The sequence below is a fragment of the Microtus pennsylvanicus genome, chromosome 11 (genome assembly GCF_037038515.1).
Source record: "Microtus pennsylvanicus isolate mMicPen1 chromosome 11, mMicPen1.hap1, whole genome shotgun sequence".
NCBI lineage: Eukaryota > Metazoa > Chordata > Mammalia > Rodentia > Cricetidae > Microtus > Microtus pennsylvanicus.
Window position 1 is genome coordinate 28,270,379 of NC_134589.1, and position 14,494 is coordinate 28,284,872.

The following is a 14,494-nucleotide window of genomic DNA, read 5'->3' on the forward strand; positions in this document are numbered from 1 at the left end:
CCAGAAAACATGGTTTCTTTGTAGTTTTCACTGCCTCTACACTTTCTGCCCTCATTTCAAGAATAGTCCTCAAGCCTTGGAAGGAAGGTGTTGGAATGCGGTCAAAGGAATGATGCAAACAGTGCCTTGGGGAACTGTGAGAGAGTTTTGGGGGAGGACTGTTGGTTTTCTGCCTGGCTGGCTTAGACCCGAAGTAATCACACAGAAACTTAAATCACTGCTTGGCCCATTAGCTCTAGCTTCTTATTGGCTAACTGTTACATTAATTTAACCCATTTTTATTCTGTATATCGGCACGTGGCTGTGGCTTACTGGGTAAAGTTTTTAGCGTCTATCTCCGGGGGCTCCATGGCCTCTCTCTGACTCCGCCCTTCTTCCTCTCATGTTACAGGCCAAACCAGTTCTTTATTCATTAACCAATAAAAGCAACACATAGACAAAACGACCTCCCACACCAAGAGAGGATTCAGGAAAATAGCAGAGGGCATTTTAACCTCAAGTGCATTTTGTTTCCTGGATTGTTTTGTATGTGATTTCATGCCTTTTGTGACAAATACTTGCATTCATTTTCTAAGATGTTTATTCTTGCTGGATGTCAGAACATAGCTATAGAAGCCAGTCTGGTCAGTGTACTCTGAATCTGGATACGGTTTGCCTTTTATACTATGTCGGATATAATCTGTAGTATAAACCTGACAATTGTGTTTAAATTTGTCCTGAGAAAGTTCTGGGAAAGAGTAATTTTATACACTAATGTATAAAAGTGCACTGAGACTGAAGTAAAGTTGTCTACAGCATTAACTAGTCCACCCCATTCTTTCAGGTACTCAAATCCCAGGCCTCAGACAGATCTTGGGTTGACAAAAAATGACAGTGAGGGGTATAGTAAATATGTTCTGTTGAGAGAGCATTCTGCATTCTCTTGTTCTCTGTACCTTGACTACTTGTGTTCTCTGTTAACCATAAATAGAAGCTTGTCTGATGTGGGTTGAGGCATTAATCTGGGTGTGATGGTGAAGCATTAGGAGTCAGGTTAATACAAAGTTCATTTAGCATGCAATGCATTTAGACTATAATACACATTGGAGAAGAGCGTCTTGATGAATGAAGGTCAAACCGGATAGTTACAGAAAAACACATGATCTTGTCTCTCACCCTGCACAAAATGCAACTGCAGATGTATCAAGAACTTCAATGTAAGACCCAATGCTCTAGAGAACACGTTAGAATTCATTGGCACAAGAAAGGATTTTTCTGAACAGGACCCTCGACAGCATAGACATTAAGACCAACAAGCATACAAAGCTAAAGAACTTAAGATCTGATACTTTAGGGAATACATTTGGACTCATTGGCCAAGGAAAGGACTTTTTAATGGGACCCCAACAATGCAGGCATTATGACCAATAAAAATACATGGACCTCTTGATACTAAAGCTTGAGTACAACAAGGGGCAGCCTATAGAATGGGAAAAAATATTCTAGTTGAACATTTGACAGGATTAGTATCTAGACTACAAAGAAATGTCAAAAAAAACCCCTATTTAAAATAGGATATGGAGCTAGGTGAGTTTTCAAAAGACAACATCCAAATGGCTGAAAATATTTTTAAAATGTTCAACATCCTTGGCCATAAGGAAAATGCATTGTCTAACGGTTTATTAAATGAGTCAGCAATTCAGTTTTAAAAATATTCACTGGAAGCAATACAGTCCAAAGATAAAGCAATTTGATTATTACTGAAAAATAACAGGAAAATATTGGCTCTCTGTTTTTCCTAATTAAGTCATTGCATTTCTATAAGAGCAGAAAAATTTGTATATACAATTAAAAAAACACCAGTTGACTGAGCCAATACATGGGACAGCATGGTAGCACACTTGACCAAGTGCATGCGTGTTTAAGTGTTTAAGACTAAAACTTCAGGGAAGTTATGTAATGCAGTAGATATGAGCACCTCCAATTACTGTTATTTTTGGTCACTGTATATTCAGAAAGTTTTTACTCTTGCCAAATATTTTGCAACTGATGGAGTCAGCAGTTACACGATTCCGTGTGGGGTCGACATCTGGTTGACATGTGTTTTAGGGTTTCTACTAAAAGTTAGGGAGTAAGCTCAGGTGGCTTCATGGAGTTCACTTTAAATGTTCTATCTAGAAACTAGTACTAGGGGCCTTAAGCAGGCTAAGTAAGCATGGTTCACTGAACTGCAGTTTCAGCTTCTCTTTCTAGAATCTTCTCTGGCTTCCAGCATCTTTCTCAAACTACATGTTCTGGGAAGATGAGTTGTTATCTGGTTGTGATGAGCTTTCTCCCCACTCTCCTTTTTCAAAGAACTTCATAGTAAGCTAAAACTTCGAATTCTTGAAGCCTATGGCTTGTGTTATTTTTCCTTTAGCCGCCAGGGCGCAGCAGTGGGTTGTGTGTGTCTTGAAAGGCAAGGCATTTTTATAGCCTTTCGCTGTCACTTTGTTCGGTTAAATTACGACTTGTTTTAGAAATGAGCACCAAGCTGTGTATGTGCTTATTTTGTGCGTGTGGTTTTCAGGTACCAGGAGTTTCAAGATGTACAGGAATTTATTTTTATAGACTAACGATGGAAGTAGAGTTTAAATTTTAACTGTACTTCATTAAAACCTCTGGATCGATTTTGTACTCTACTAAGAGAGTGAAAAAAAAAATCTCTGTTTTAACCTCCAAGGCAGAGAGGTGCTGTTTGTTCTACAGGCGTACTATTGAACCTGTTTCTTGCCTTTAACATTTTCTTTCCTTCAGTGGACATTGGGCATTGAGTCAGGCTCTCATTGCTTTTCCTTATCACCAGAACCAAGCTAATTGTTCAAGGAGACTGGAGAGAAACTTAAAATTCCTTCACACTGGTCTGTATTTGCAGTTGCTATTGCTAGCATAACTGCAACTTAGTTCCTGCTTTGGAGACAACCATCATTAGCTGTAAAGTAGTGATTTGTTGTATAGAATGACTGGTCTTTTAAAGAAATGTCCTGTTCTTAAATTCTAGGTGAAAGTTGTGTGCCTTACTAGAAAGGAAGTGTATGGTTGTTTAATGTGCTTTTGATGAGGATAGGTAACCCCATCCAAGCTGCATAGAATGACTGGATGAGCTGCAGGGGCTGTGACATGCATTTCTGTCCCTTTGTGGCTTCAGCTCGGGATAGAGGCAAGTGTGAATGCTTGCACAAACCTCCAGAGAACTCTGAGGCCACCAACTCAACTGCATCTCCATGTCTTCATCACACGAACAAAACCTTGTTACTCTAAACGGGAGGAAGTGATGCTGAGCAGGTGTAGGGAAAAGGTAGAACGTGGGGTGAGAACTCCGGAGCTGTGCCAACTGACATCCATATATATACTGGATTTCTTGTGATTCACAGTGGCACTCTGATTTTAAAGGACAGTAGATGGAAGCTTCCAGCAGTTGCACACCCAGTGCCATACCCATTGTCTACACAGACCAGTGAGCAGGGAATGCATAGCCCGAGTGTGAGCAATTGAAACACTAGAGCTTATGTGCTCTGCTAAAGGATTTGTTTCATAATGCATTTGTACTGTAAATTGTGTAGATAATTTGTATACATATGTTAACACTGGGGTTGCATTTAATATGCCTTACTTAAAAAACAACTGCTGACCGCGTATAGCCACTCCAAACACAATTCTGTGCCCTGCCCTCCTCTCTCAAATTCTCAGTATCCTTATCCTTAACAGCTGTATTGCTGCAGGCTCTTGAGCTAGGTAGTAAGACGCCCCCTGCCCCCAAGACAGGATTTCTCTGTGTAACAGTCCTGACTCTCCTGAAACTTGCTCTGAAGGCCAGGCTGGCCTCTAGCTCAGAGATCCACTGGCCTCTGCCTCCCTAGTGCTGGGATTAAAGGCATGTGCCACCACCACCCAGCAGTAAGACTGACTTTGAACTTGAGATTTTTCTCTCTCTGTCACACCTAGTTACCAAGCCTTTTTCCTTCTTAAAATATCCTCTCCCATCTATTGCCACTTTCCCAGTTCTCACCTGCTCTCAAGTTGAACTTGAGATGCTATTACATCTTTTCCTATTTCACATTCTTCCATCAGCTCTCCACATTGCAGCCAGAGATGTAAGAAAATATGTTTATGGTGGGAAACTTGAAACATGCAGAAAAGATCAGGGACATGTATGCATCACTCAGCTTTGGTAATTAGTGGCTCACATCAATTGGACTGGCTAATTTGAAGCCAAGGGAAAACTATTCCATCACTACGTAATCAGTATGTGCAGAGATGTGTTTTAAAAAAATATAAATCTCAAGATGGGGGTGGTGGTGCATGCCTGTAATCTCACACTCAGGAGGCTGAGTTAGGAGGATTGAGGATTTGGGGCCAACTTGGGTGACACAGCTACACAGGGAGACTTTCAGGGAAATATTATTTATACATATATACACAGTACTCTCACCCAGAACCCTTCAACAGCTCATCTCTTCCATAGCCTTTAGTTTCCCCCTGGAAAGAGTATAAAGAAACACAGTTCACAAGCCCTGCAGTGATTCTGTGCTGTGCAAGCATTAGACCAATGCTTGGACCATTCTCAGTGAATGTTAGCCACCATCCCTATAATGGTATAGTCAGCTGCAAGATGAAGGTCAGCTCCTTAGTTTGGGAGAAGGCCCTGCGACTTAGGTCTTTTCCTACCCGGCTTTCTTTCTGCTCCACAAGTCTTGAGGTATTTTTAATCTCCCAGAAGCCTAGCTGAGCTTCCCCCTGTGTCTTTGCTATTGTTCAAGTATTCTGACACGTTCTTTACCTGCTTCTCAAATACCCATCCAGAAAAACTCAGTAGGGGCTCCTCACCCTACCATTTTGTTCAAACGATAAACAGATGGATATTTGCTGTTATAGTACACTACCTTTTATTGTACTTGTTGGTTACCACTAGATGTTATTGTTCATAATCAAAAGAGTAAAAAGTGGTATGTAGTGTTCTTGTCTGTCTGAGCTGTGAGTTTGATTCTTTCTATTGAAAAAAGGACAAAAGATATGATTCATGCTGTATATAAGAAGTTTATACCCAGGATTGGAGGGATGGCTCAGTGACGAAGAGAACCTACTGCTCTCGCAAAGGACCCAAATTCAGTTCCAACCACCTGTGGCTGGCCTCTCATGACACCAGCTCCGTGGATCTAACACCTCTGGCCTCCAAGGCATCTCAACTTCCCACTGCATAATTAAAATAAAAGTAAAGAAGTTTATACTGGTTCCCCAGGGAAAGCAGGAACCTGTCGCCCCATGTTGAGGTTGTGGTTTTAACATATTTATCTCTGCATTTACTCCCCCGCCGCCAGAGCTGAGCACTGAACCTGGGGTCTTGCATTTGCTAGGCTAGCACAATCCCTCACCTCTTCCATATATTTCTGTTTTGTTAGAATTTTATTCAACTTTGCTTCTCAAGCATCTAGCTCTATATACTTGCTCCATATGTCAAATATTTAATTTTATGAGCTCAAAAATTGTATTTTTATATAGAGAGCAAAAGACAGGTATAAGGTCACGTTTTCTGAATCGAGAATCTTGGCTGACACAGGAGTTTTGTTTTACTTGCAGATGTGAATGCTATCTCTTGGCCATGTGACTTGAGTGTGGAAGCAGTGCAGCCTTTGAGGCGTTTAATGGTTTATACAGACAGCAAGCTGGAGTGACAGGGACTGGGACTAGTTTAAGGGTTAGGCTGTAGAGAGGAGCTTAAGAAGGAATGTTGAGGCTTAAGAAGAGATGCATTGTAGCTAGCCAGAGGCAAAACTCAAGTCAATTTTAAAAATAGAGGATAAGCTCAAAATAAAACTATGAAACTCTGAGTCAGCCAGCAGCTGGCAAATGCCTTTTCTTATTGACATTCAGGCAGCAGTAAAGTTTCCTCATTGTTGGACCTGCCTCTTTTTTAGGAAGCTTATATGGATTTGGCATAGTAAAACCAAATTCCCAGTAATTCTATTGAGGTTGTTTGCTGTTATTTTTATGCATGCTTGTGTTTTCTTTAATGCAGTGTCTTCTGTCTTGTGCTCTTACCTGAATTTTCAGACCATCCATCCACCATCCACCCACCCACCCACCCATTCATCCACCCACCCATTCATCCATCCATCCATCCATCCATCCATCCATCCATCCATCCATCCATCCATCCATCTATCCGTCCACCCACCCACCCACCCGTCTACCCAGTGAGCATCTATTGAGCACCTTTTATGCCAGGCACTGTGTTTTCCATGGTCCCAAGCACTTGTTGGAGGAGGAACCTGTTAGACAGAGTATAAATTGGATGAGTATGGGAAATCATGAAGGGCAGAACTCTTTGAGAACATGGAGCAAGGGAGTTTGATGGGCCTGAGGGCTTCTGAAAGACTCCTCAAACAAGACGGTTAAGCTTGGCCCTCAAAAACATTTATTTCCAAAAGCACTTTTCAGGTGTTTAATTATAACAATTATCACCATTATCTGTAAAAAAACAAACAAATAAAACCCACGGCCACCACCAATAAAACCCAACCAAGTATGACACTGCGTCTCAACTATAGCCTATGATGACGTCATCTCATAAACACGGAGAAAGGAAGAAACCTTGCCTTTTGCCTGCTTGCATTAACTCTTGCCGACAAGTTCATGTATCTGGTTGTTGTGATATTCTTTCTCTGATATTAGAAGCAGCTTCTTCAGGTTTCCAACATAGACTGCAGACCAGTGCCCTCCAGGAATCTTCTAGGCCTTCAGCACCAGAATGGAAGTGAGTGCTGAGATACACAGTCTTGATAACTGATCAAATGCCATTGTTAGACTACTTAGCATACATCCTCTCTCTGTCTCTGTCTCTGTCTCTCTCTCTCTCTCTCACACACACACATACACACACACACACACACATAATCTGTCAGTTCTGGTACTGTAGAGAACCCTGACTAATACAGACCTATACCCATGGGTCTTTCTACATCTCTCAGTCCTTGGAGGTGTTCTTGAAGCATCCCATTTGCTTTGCCTATGGGAGAATTGTGCTCCAGGTATCAGTTGGTACCTACTGCATATGTAATTTTTAGTATATACATAGGGTTATTCTAGAGATGAGCTCCAGGAGGAATACCAGAGCTAACGACACCGAATCTGGAGACATTTGACTTAGATTTCACATCAGCCTTAATTTGGGGAAATAATTTAATCTCTACAAGCCAAGCTTTTTCCCCTGGAGAGTGGGAGAACAATAGAGGCTACTTCAGCAGGGTGGTAGAGGGTTAAGAGATACCTTGTAAACCATGCAGCCCACTGATTGGCACATAGCAAGCGTTTGGTGTCTGCCAGCTCTTATTAGTTGCTCTTCCAATTATTATTGCAGCCTTGGGAGTGGGAGGGGGCAGATGCTATTAACCCTTTTATACCCCTGGGAGCTACAAATTCCAGAAATGTTGAATGACTTGATTTGAGGTCACAAATCCAGCAAATGGCAGTCAGGACCCCAGGTGGCCTCTGATCCAGTGATCCTTTCCCCCCTCTCTGCCGTCTCTGAAATGAATGCTATTCCCCTCGAGGACCTGCCTGCCTTTCATGTTTGTGAATTCTTTCTCCTTCCAGCTGTAGCTCCTTTTGTCAGAATTCTGCATCGTCTTAGTCTACAGAAACCTCTGCCTGTTGCTGTGAGGCCAGGACATGAACAGGCCTGCCAGCAAGGCTCAGGGACGCCACTCAGCCATTGCAGACCTGGTGGGTTCTGTTCATGCTGTGTCGAACCTCCAAACGGAAGTTATCTTAGTTGTCTATTGAATGGAATTAACTTTGAATCCCTTCAGTTTGCACTAAAATCAGTCATATCTATGCATTTGAAAACTGAAGGATGATTAATTTTATAAAAGGTTTTATAACGTATACAATACTTTTGAAAAGATATTAATAAGGTTTTGCACGATTGAGCTCAATACAAAAGATAACTTCTCATGCATGGCCTCCGAGTTTCTTGCTTTCATATGTTACCAAGAATATCCCATTTTGTTCAACAAAAACACAGAGTTTCATTCTCTTTGCTGTCTAGTGGATGGCCAATAGTTGCTAGTTTCTTATTTTCTTCTCTCTGGAATATTAGTTTCTGAAGTGAAGGGCTCTTTTGTCTGATTGGCTGGGTGGCTATGGGTATACTTTTGAGTCTCAGCCACTACATCTGATATGATGATAATTATCTCATATGTATAAGGAACTCACTGAGATGCATAATATGGTCCCCTGACCTTTGGTAAATGCTTTGACAGCCTGACTTTATCATTTATTTTGAGGTGTTGGGGATTGTACCTTGGGCCTTGCATATGTTGGCAAGAGTTGCTAGATAGCCCTTGAAAAACCATTTTTAATTATCGTGTTTCTAGAGTCCTTCATACTTATCCATCCATAGTCACATTTCTTATTTTATCTATTCTTTAACCTGTGTGACATATGACCAGGTATAGTTTAAAATGTAGATAGATATGGCTAACTTGGCTGACATAAACTCTTACCAGTTTCTATTCTCATCAGCTCTGTGCAGAGCACCCCGATGGTTCATAGCATTTCTTAAGCATACCTTACCATTTTAAATTGAAAAAAAAATATAAAGCCCAACACATGGCATTTGTATAGGTTACTGGATTGTCTTGAACCCAAACTGAGGAAATGACTTTGTTACTCACTCTTTTTTTTTTTTTTTTTTGGTTTTTCGAGACAGGGTTTCTCTGTGGCTTTGGAGCCTGTCCTGGAACTAGCTCTTGTAGACCAGGCTGGTCTCGAACTCACAAAGATCCGCCTGCCTCTGCCTCCCAAGTGCTGGGATTAAAGGCGTGCGCCACCACCACCCGGCTTGTTACTCACTCTTGAAACTGGCCACAAACCCTGTCCCAGTCCAGTGACTATTAAAAAAGAATTTTATCGGATGTACTTATTGTACACAGCACTATGTTGCATAAGGATATTTTCATACAGGTATATAATGTGTGTTGAACACATACAATCCCTTTCCTTTCCCTATAAGTGATTACAATTCTGACTTCCTGTATGCTCTTTGTGGCTTTTCAGAGTTTCTGGAAGCCAGCTGTGGTGGCTCATGCTTATAATCCCAGTACTTGGGAGGTTGAGGCAGGAGAACTGCTGTGTGCTCAAGATCTTCTAAAAGATCAACAAAATAAAACAAGACAAAAGCTACTCACCCATCCACTCATCTAGTCAACCAAACAAAAACCAGTTTTAAGAAAATCCAGATGAATACCCAGGATACTATTGTGTAATCTTCCCATTTGCAAAAGAAGTGGATTTTTTTTTTGAGAGTGGGTCTCATGTACTGTAGGATATATCGCCTCAAACTCACTATAACACTATTGGTGACCTTGAACTTCTGATTCTCTTGTTTCCATCTCTTGAGTACTGGGTTTACAGGAATATGTCACCAGTTATTTCAGTGGTTTTCAACCTTCCTAATGCTACAATTCTTTAATACGGTCTCTCATGTTGTGGTGACCCCCAATCAAAAAATTATTTCATTGCCACTTCATAACTATAATTCTTCTACTGCTATGAATTGTAAATATCTATAAGGAACCTTGAAGCGTCATAATCCACAGGTTGGGAACCATTGATTTATCTCTTGGTCGTTGATCAACAGTCTCAGATATAGGTCTCTTCTTTCAATACAAAGTTTCAAATCGTTTTTTTAATTTCAGGGAAGTTTTCTTTGACAATTTCACATATATACAGAATGTTCTGTGATTGCACTCACCTCTTCTGCTCTCTTATGCCCGTCCTACTTGGCCAACTCCCTTCCTCCCATAAGTCCCCATCGTACCCTCATGCTGCCTTCTTCTTCTTCTTCTTCTTCTTCTTCTTCTTCTTCTTCTTCTTCTTCTTCTTCTTCTTCTTCTTCTTCTTCTTCTTCTTCTTCTTCTTCTTCTTCTTCTTCTTCTTCTTCTTCTTCTTCTTCTTCTTCTAGATTTATTTATTTATTTATTTATACAGTATCCTGCCTGTAGGCCAGAAGAGGGCACCAGATCTCATTATAGGTGGTTGTGAGCCACCACGTGGTTGCTGGGAATTGAACTCAGGACCTCTGGAAGGGCAGTCAGTGCTCTTAACCGCTGAGCCATCTCTCCAGCCCCTCCCCCCTTCTTTCATTTTGCACAGGTCTTACAGCAGGGAAATTTTCTTGAGTTACCACTGTTCTCTTCCCTTGTTTTGGTTTCTCTTTGTTGTGCTAAAACTTGGACAGGTCCTTGCCTGGGCTAGGCGCACACTCCCTCTGAGTCACACCCCAGCCTGGCTTCCTTGGGATTCCATTAATGTGTACAATGTCTTCTATGGTGTCACTCTTCGTCAGTTTTTGCTGAATCTTTCGATCTCTTGATGCATTTATTTTTGTTTATCTCTCATCCTTTTTTTAACCTTTAATTTCTCCTAAGGAAGGTATTTGAACCTTTTCCTAGCTTAGGTTTTATATCTGAAATATTCTCTTCTTTTCAATTTTTTTTCCAGGTTCTGTCACCTCTCTTCTGAGGTTTTTTTAATTTTGATTTATATTCTTTTGGGTTTTGTGGTTATAAGAACATGTATCAGCTTGGTTTGAAACAGGCATTTTGTTTTATGGATGCAATTTTCTGATATATTGTCTTTTTCCCACTGTGGGGCCAGATCCTAGGAGGCAACCCTCAGCTCTTTCCATAGATCCACATATGAGCCCAGCACCTTTAACAAGGGACAATCCTTTCTGTGTTGCTTGAGAGTTTAAAGACAAAAGGAATCCTTCGGTTACAGCTTCTAAGACTAAGAGATGAGATTGAACTAAGTTTAATGTCCTCAAAGCATGCCTCTCTCTGTGTACATGCTTGGGTCCCCAGTGCCCCGGCCAGAACAGCAGTACCTCCTTCTCAAGTTCAGACAGCATCAGAGTCTCATCCTTCTAGGGGAGCATCATTTGTGCCATTGGGAAAATGTACATTTTCTTTAGTTGCTGATGAAATTCTACTTCCTCTTTGGTGCCTGGAGCTTCCTTGAGGGCTGGAGAAGTACTTACTTCCTAGATTTCCTTTTGAAATTTCACCAACAGCAGGACTTACACTTAGTCACTGCTGCGGTCACAGCTTGTATATCTCCACTCTACATTTGTAGGCCTATCTGCATTTGTATGTGGTGCACACCTACACGTCATCATAGACTTCTACTCGCCTCTCTTGGAGGCAGGTAGTTCATTTAAAGGCCTCATTGTACCCCAGGGTCTTTCCCTAATCTTTGGGTCATGTGCAGCTGATGATCATGCAAATAAACTTTTATTGAGCACTTACTAATGAATATCCTAGGCGCTGTGCTGTGTTTCAGATGGCATTTCATCTGTCTCCCACAGCACAATCAGTTAAGTGTTACTGCAGATGAGGGTGCTGAGACGTTGAGCAGTTTTTGTCAAGGTCACGGTAGGAGTAAGTCGAAGGATCCATATTAGGGGTGTTGAGAATGTCCAAAATGTATGTATCCTGCAGGTTCCTGAAAGCAGGCTCTGGGGTGGAGATTAGGGTCTGTGAGTGTGCTGGGGATCCGCACTTGGGGATGGAACTAGCTGATGGAGCTTAATAAAAATCTCAGCCAGCCCTGGAGAAGCTGGGACTGGGAAGGCCCTTCAGAATTGTCCTTTATTGGAGTGTGAGAGCCAGAGGAAGGAGAAAAATCTAGGATAAAGAAAGTCCTGCACTTCAGGAATCTTGTTATCTCATTTATTTGCTCATCCCCGCCTTCATTCCTTCTTCATTTAACATGCCAGATTTGAGATGAATTCTGAATACAAAGTGAGGCCCACATCTAGCATAGGGATGACGAACACATGAGTTAGTCGAATACAGATTGGTGGGTGCTAACATACACATAACACAGAGAGACAGACAGACACACACAGAGCGTTACTGTGTAGCTCAGGCTGGCCTTGTGTTGGAGGCAATCTTTTTGTTTCAGCTTCCCAAGCATTGGGGTTAAATATCTCCCTTTAAAAAACCCTGAGTGAGGTATCCCAGACCTAGAAAGACAAATATAGTATGTATTCATTCACGTATAAGTGGACATTAGCCATGGGATAACCAAGCTACAATCTGTAGAGCCAGAGAATTTGGTAAAGAGGAGGGGTTTAGTGGGAATGTATGGATCTCCCTGGGAAGAGGAAATTGAATGGATTTTACAGTGGACTTCAGGTGGGTGGGGACAGGAACAGGAAGGATCAGGTGTGGGGGGAGTGGATTGGAGTGAGTGCTGGGAGAGATGGCTGGAAGGAGCTTTGGGGGAGTGCTGTGGAAACTTCCTGGAATCTGTGAAGGCTATCCCAGTGAAGACTCCTAGTATTGGGGGATATAGAGTATCAATTGGCCAACTCTTGTAGACAGGCAAGTCTTCCAATAGAGGGAATGGGTTGCATGCAATTGAGTAGTTGTTGGCTGTGGAGATCCCCAAACAACCCAGGCTGATGCTAGGACAGAGGGTTGCTCTCTGCAAACTGACAGTGGTGTGTGTGTGTATGAGGATTGCCGAGAACAATACCCACACAACTCAACATGGAGAAGTCGAGTTGGTGCTGACATGGAGCCCTCACCCATATGTTCTGATCTCTGTGGTGCAGGAAGGTACTCTGCAGGCTGCTGAAAGAGAAATGTGGACACCAACTTAGCCACAAAACCTCTGACCTACAATCTGTTCTGCCTGCAAAATATGCGAGGGCAATGGCAGCATAGAACTTATGGGAATAGCCAACCAATGTCTGATTTGACTTAAGGCCCACTCCATGAGAAGGAGCCCATGCCCAACACTGCTTGGGTGACCAAGAACAAGAGACTAGACAGCCTAGAGACCTAGGGTAAAACCAAGCACAACCGGTCAAAAGAAAATCAATAAAATGATTCCTAATGATGTTCTGCTGTACTCATAGATCAGTGCCTTATCCTGTCATCATGAGAGCAGTTTGGGAAGTCCTTCTGTATATGTGCTGCTTTTATTGGTCAATGAATAAAGCTGCTTTGGCCTATGGCAGGGAAAAATAGAATAAGGCGAAAATCCCAAGCAGATAGAGGGAAAAAGAAGGCGGAGTCACAGAGATGTCACGTAGCTGCCAAAGGAGGCAGATGCCATGGAGCTGCCCAAGAAGCAAGAGGTAACAAATTTAAGATGTAAGAGCTAGCTAAAAATACACCTGAGTCATGGGCCAAACAGTATTATAACTAATATAATTTCTGTATGATTATTCGGGTCTGGGCAGCAGGAAACGAATGAGCAGTCTCCACCAACAAGAGAGGCTTCCTCTGGCAGCAGATGGGAACAGAGGCAGAGACCCATGGCCAGACTTTATGCATGGAGAGTCTACATTGGAGGTCTCCATCCAATCCCTGCTCTTCGAACTTAGAGAATTCCAAGATAGAGGAGGTATAAAGAGCTAAGAGATAACAAGAGGCGGTGGAGGATTCTAGGAGAATACGGCCCTCTGAATCAACTAAGCAAAGCAACAGGGCCTACCTGGGTCTACACTAGGTCCTCTGCTATTAGTTTAGTATTTTTAAGAGGCTTCTGACTATGAAAATGAGTGGGTCTCTGACTCTTTTGCCTTCTCTTGGGACTCTTTCTCCTGTTGAGTTGCATGTCCAACTTCAATACGAAAATATGTTTCATTTTATTACATTTTATTTTGTCAGGTTTGGTTGTTATCTCTTAGGAGCCTGTTCTTTTCTAATGAGAGACAGAAAAGGGAGTGAATCCTGAGGGAGAAGAGGTAGGGAGGAAGCAGGAGGAGTAGAGGGTGGGGAAACAATAATCAGGATATATTATATGAGAAAAGAATCAATTCTCAATAAAAAAAGAAAAATCTGTTGTGCTAGAGATAATCCCAGAGTCTCATGTGTATTTGACAAGCATCCAACCACCGAGCTATAGTCCCAGAATCCCCTTAAAGTGTCCTTTAAGGACCCATGTCATTTGTGATAGCTCTACCCACAGGACTCGCAGGGACCCTCTCTCTTAGTGTACCACCTTGGGGGTTAGGACTTCAGCATGTGAATTTGGGGGTGGGGCACAGTAGGTCCACAATGACTCAGAGAGAGTGAGATGATATCAGAAATGAAGACTCGTACTTGTGTGGGGTTGGACCTGACTTGTAGAATTTCCCTTATTCCCTGTTTATTCTGAACTTGCTACGTCTTCTGTTCTCACCAAGAGCAGTGAGTCTAAGCACTGGACCCATGAAAAAACACAGGCAAGGCCTTAATCCCTAGAACCTTGGAACGTGAATGTGTTTGGACATCAGTTCTTTAAAATTATAATTAAATGAGATTGTGTGGGTGGGTGCTAATGATTGTTGTTATATAAGAAAAGATTTGAACACAGACACACAGGCAGAGAAGATCTTATGAGACACAGTCACGAAGGGAGACCTCAGAAGATATCAATCCTGCTGTCACCTTGACTGACTGCCACTATCCAGAACTAT